This window comes from Ranitomeya imitator, chromosome 4, assembly GCF_032444005.1.
Source record: "Ranitomeya imitator isolate aRanImi1 chromosome 4, aRanImi1.pri, whole genome shotgun sequence".
NCBI lineage: Eukaryota > Metazoa > Chordata > Amphibia > Anura > Dendrobatidae > Ranitomeya > Ranitomeya imitator.
This window is the reverse complement of record NC_091285.1, coordinates 634,502,055-634,507,648: the sequence shown is the minus strand read 5'-3', so window position 1 is coordinate 634,507,648 and position 5,594 is coordinate 634,502,055.

The window sequence follows — 5,594 nt, the reverse complement described above, 5'->3', positions numbered from 1 at the left end:
CTAAACTAAAGGTCCCAGGAGGGATAACTGTGTTAGCTGATAATTATACCTGCTATAATTCCCATGACACTACAGGTACATCAGTAGGGGTCTTCAAGACAGGTTTCTGTAAAGAGAACAGTTCCCTGGATACTGATTTTCTAACTAAACATACACAGTACATGTACAACATTTATTGGTTATGTGGAGATGGTAAGCTCCGTCCTAGGTTGCCTAATACCTGGACAGGTCAATGTACCCTTGTTAAACTAGCTATGCAGTTCAAGATTTTACCTTGGGATCCAGAGACACCTGATGAATATACCAGAAAGAGGAGAAGTCTCGATCAGCTCCACATGAGTTATGAAGAAGATCCATTGTTATATGTCGATGGCGTTGGAGTGCCAAGGGGGGTGCCTGACCAATTTAAAGCCGAGAACCAGATCTATGTTGGCTTTGCTTCTTTAATCCACAGGTGCAGATTAATAAAAATGTTGATGGGATCAATTACACATATTACAGTGAACAAAGGTTTGTCAATTTTACCTGTGATGCTTTCCAGGGTATAGTTGAGGAGTTGCGCCCTAACACTAGAATGACCCTTCAAAACCGACTAGCCCTTGATATGATCTTAGCTGAGGAAGGAGGAGTTTGTGGGATGGTGGGAGAGGAGTGTTGTACCTATATCCCTCAGAACTCTGGGGTAAATGGAAAGACCATGATAGCCCTTAAGAAGATAAATGGGTTAGCAGCAGAATTAAAATCTAATGCTGGAGTAGACACATCTTTCTTTTCCGGTTGGTTGGGTGGGCTCAAAGGATTCTTTCAACAAGCTTGTCTAGTACTGATTGCTCTCCTTGTAGTTGGATCGATAATCCTCTGTTGTGTTATTCCCCTGTATAAAAAGGTTATCACTGAGGCAACTCCGACTGGCACCTTCCCCAAACAAGACGTAGACCCACCAGAGTGCGATGGCACTGATCCAGGGGAAATCTCTAAGTACGCCCCCTCAAGATGTTAGACAAAACCCCTTACTCTCAGATGATGCAAAGAGATTTAGTTTAGGGACAGCGGGAGAACTCCATGTGAAGCTAGTGAAGGGTTCAGCTGCCTGGAGGCCTCTCACAAGGGGAGAGCTTCTGAGGTGTCTGGATGAAGAAATCCACCTCCCCTTTCCCCATCACATGGACAGTCTCAAAGGATCTTTCTTTTTAGGGAAAAACTTAGTGTTTAGGGGGGATTGTCAAGGTAAAAATATACGTTTTTATACTCTTTTGTACTTTTATATATTCTTATGCTGTGAAACAATAAGTTTTTCCCCTTTGCTTGCTAAATGCAAATTTAACTGTATTTAAGATGGCTGCCAGTATTCACTTTTGCCTTAGTTTTTGTACTTGCCAAGAATCTACTTTCGTTTCTGAAGCTAAAGTATCGTTTCTGGAGAAATGGAAACTTAACAAGATGTGGACAAAGGAAGATTCATCAGATGATGTCATAGCCAATCAGAGGGATTGAATACTAGATACATTGCTTAAACCCCGCCTAACCCTGCCCTCTGCACACCTTCCCCCAATGGACTATATAATGTTATGTATATGAAATAAACAGTTCAGTTGCTGTGAGGTTACCACTACGTGTGGAAGCATAAGCAGACTCTGAGTTTGAACCAGCATTGTGTCTGACTCATTCTTCACTTCGGTACCACTGCTTTAAATCTGATTTGGAATGACTGGTGGATGAAGGGTATTGTCGTGACGACCCCGACAATTTTCTTCACTGGAACTAAGGATCCTAAGCCAACCAGTTCTGAACAACTCTGTAGTACTATCCCTCTTCCAATAAACCTTATAGCTAGCACCAGGTATGGACTGGGACTGCAATTCAGCCCTGGCATTTGCAAACACACAGCCCCATGTTGTACCCGTCTCCAAGCACCAGATGGGGATATATCACTAATATTACCCTGGATGGAGGAAAGGAAGATTTACTACAAGATCAATATTGCTAATGATACCTGTGGCCTACTGGGGTAAGTGACGGAGTTGGAGACTTTGTGCTCTGTCACGTGTCTTGAGAACACCTATTCTGTTAACAATGTAGCAGACAAGGCAGCCCACAACCATACAGGCCCTTCTGGCATTTGCCAGAGTTGCCAAATGGCCAGTCCGGCCCTGGCTAGCACAATGCACACAATGCAGCAATGGTCTCTTGCCAGATAGAGAAGTGTGATCTGTCACTGCATACTACACATTTCCACTAGTGATGCTCTGCATTGTGCTTGGTGATGTAAGGCTGCACACAACTGCTCTGCCATCAAGTTCCCAGTGGGTGAACAGTTTTTGTGCTGATGTAATAACTTAGGAGGCTTGGACTCTGCAGTTATGAAGTCAGCAGAGCATTGGTGACTTTTCTGCTCTCTGCCCCTTAGCACTCGATGACTCCACTCTGTAATGTTATGTGGTCCTTCCTTTTTGGCTGAGTTGTTGCAGTTCCCTCCACTTCTCAGTAATATCACTCACAGGTGATGGGGGAATATTTAAAAGGGAAGAAATGTCATGAACAGACTTGTTACCCTGGTGGCTCCTATTACAGGGCCAATTTGGTATCAATGAGTAATTTACCACCAGCCCATGGTGGGGAGCCAAAGGTTATACACCGGACACAATGGGCCTGAATTCAATGATGTGTGTCCCAATAATTTTTTTCTAATAGTGTATATATGCATAAATATTAAGGATGAGCGAACGTGCTCAGTGATACTCGGATATCACTCGAGTATTTGGGTGCTCAGATGTTCTTGGCACTCGATGATCATTGGCTGATGCTCAAATTTGAAGCTCAAATCCCTACTATGCATGTTTGCACAGTTCAGGGACAGTTGTGATTAGAGCACAAGAGCAGTTATCCAGGTCTGTTGTGTGCACAGTTTAACTAATCAGAGTCCTCTAGTGTTGAAACTGGTGCTGATGCTGAACCAACATACTAAAGGTACCGTCACACTAAGCGACGCTGCAGCGATACCGACAACGATGCCGATCGCTGCAGTGTCGCTGTTTGGTCACTGGAGATCTGTCACACAGACAGCTCTCCAGCGACCAACGATCCCGAAGTCCCCGGGTAACCAGGGTAAACATCGGGTTACTAAGCGAAGGCCATGCTTAGTAACCCGATGTTTACCCTGGTTACCGTTGTAAATGTAAAAAAAACAAACATTACATACTTACATTCCGGTGTCTGGTCAGGTCCCTCACATTCAGCTTCCCGCACTGACTGAGCGCCGGCCGTAAAGTACAGCGGTGACGTCACCGCTGTGCTTTGCTTTATGGCTGGCCAGCGCTCACCAGTCAGTGCGGGAAGCTGACGGCGAGGGACGCGACAGGCACTGGAATGTAAGTATGTAGTGTTTGTTTTTTTACATTTACAACGATAACCAGGGTTACTAAGCGTGGCCCTGCGCTTAGTAACCCGATATTTACCCTGGTTACCAGTGAAGACATCGCTGAATCGGCGTCACACACGCTTATCCAGCGATGTCAGTGGGAAGTCCAGCGACAAAATAAAGTTCTGGACTTTCCCCAGCGACCAACGATCTCCCAGCAGGGGCCTGATCGTTGGTCACTGTCACACATAACGATTTCGTTAACGATATCGTTGCTACGTCACAAAAAACAACGATATCGTTAATGATATCGTTATGTGTGACGGCACCTAAGGGCTAATCCTGTGCTTTTCTGTCTGCATCAGATACATTCTGGATTTAGCCTAGGGGCAGGTACAGGAGCAGGAAGAGTGGCAGAACACCGCATTTAGGCAGGGCTTAAGCTTTTGAAGTCTATTCCTAAATATATAGCTGCTGCACATTTTTTTTTTTTGGGGGGGGGGGTGTGAAAAAATTTACTATATTTTCATCCATGCAGTTTAACGTGCTTAGTGTTACATTACGATGGTGTATAAAACTCAAAAGAAATGTTCAAAAATTTTTCTGGATTGAATTAGTCATACATACAGTTTAAAATGGTTAGTGTTACATTACCTTGGTATAGAAAAATTCCCCTTAAAATTCAAAACTTTTTCTGGATTCAGTATGTCATACATACAATTTAACGTGGTTAGTGTTACATTACGGTGGTAAATAAAAATCCAGCCAAAAATTAAAAACATTTTCTGGATTCAATTAGTCATCCATACAGTTTAATGTGATTAGTGTTAAATAACGGTGTTATATAAAACTAAGAAAAAAGTTATTTTTTTTTCTGAATTCAATTAGCCATCCATATAGTTTAGCATGGTTAGTGTTATATTACAGTGGAATATAAAACGCCCAAAAAAGTTGAAAAAAATTCTGGATTCAATTAGTCGTCCATAGAATTTTAACATGCTTACTGGTACATTACGGTGGTGTATATATAACTTCAAAAAAGGTTCTACATTTTTTCGAGATTCAATTAATTATCCATAGAGTTTAACATGGTTAGTGTTACATTACGGTGGTATAAAAAGCTAAAAGAAGTTCAATTTTGGGGGGGGGATTGAATTAGTCATCCATAGAGTTTAACGTGCTTGGTGTTATATTATGGTGGTATAAAAAACTCCCAAAATAGTTCATTTTTTTTCTGGATTCAATTAGTCAATCAAACAGTTTAATGTGGTCACTGGTACATTATGGGGGTATATAAAACTAAAAAAAAAGTTCCAAATATTTTTTCTGGATTCAATTAGTCATCAATAGGCTACATTAGCGTGGTATATAAAACTCCCCAAAAAGTTAACTTTTTTCTGTTATCCATACAGTTTTACATGCTTTGTGTTACAGTACGGTGGTATTAATCTCCAAAAAAATTGCTTTGCCTGCAGCAGGTAACCATTTTTAAAAAATTAAAAATACATTTTGTTTCCAGAGATGCTGATGATGGTGCTTGCAGGCGTTGAGGACATTGGGCAGATGCGAATACGCCTGTTGCTGGAGCACAAGAAACACACTCATCCATGACACATAGCTTCCTGTCCCACTTTGCAGGGAGGCAAGGGACCAATCTTCTGAAGTCACACCAGTGCGAACAAGTGGTCAGTTGGATAGCAAATAATGCTTCCAGCAAGCTTGCCAGCACCACACAGTCTTCCTCACGGTCCAGGCTCACTAGTAAGCAGTCTGGATCACTTAATCCTCACCCTGATCCTCCTTTCTCCCACCATGTTGAGTCCCAGGAGGTCAGTGATCCCACACTAGGACACTCTAGGAAGCACTGCATGTTCCAAGAGGGATAGGAGGAGATGCACAAAACTTAGAGCAGCCACGGTCACAAAAAGATGACATGGGGAACAGCAAACTTTGTCTATGGAGGTAGACGATGATAAGAAACAGTTACCAATAAGTCAGGTTGTTGTTAAGTCACCAAGTCAGGAGGACCAGGGTGCGGTAACGGAAGACGAGGTGGTGGATGACGAAGTCACTGACCTAACCTGGGAAGTTGGCCTGCAGAGTGAGGCCAGAAGCGCTGAGGGGGAGGGATAGACATCACTGAATCAGGCAGGAAGAGGCAATGGAGTGACCAGATGAAGAAGGTAGGCAACTGTTCGGCAGAGCACCCACACTCCTGAATTTCTCCGTCAAAGAG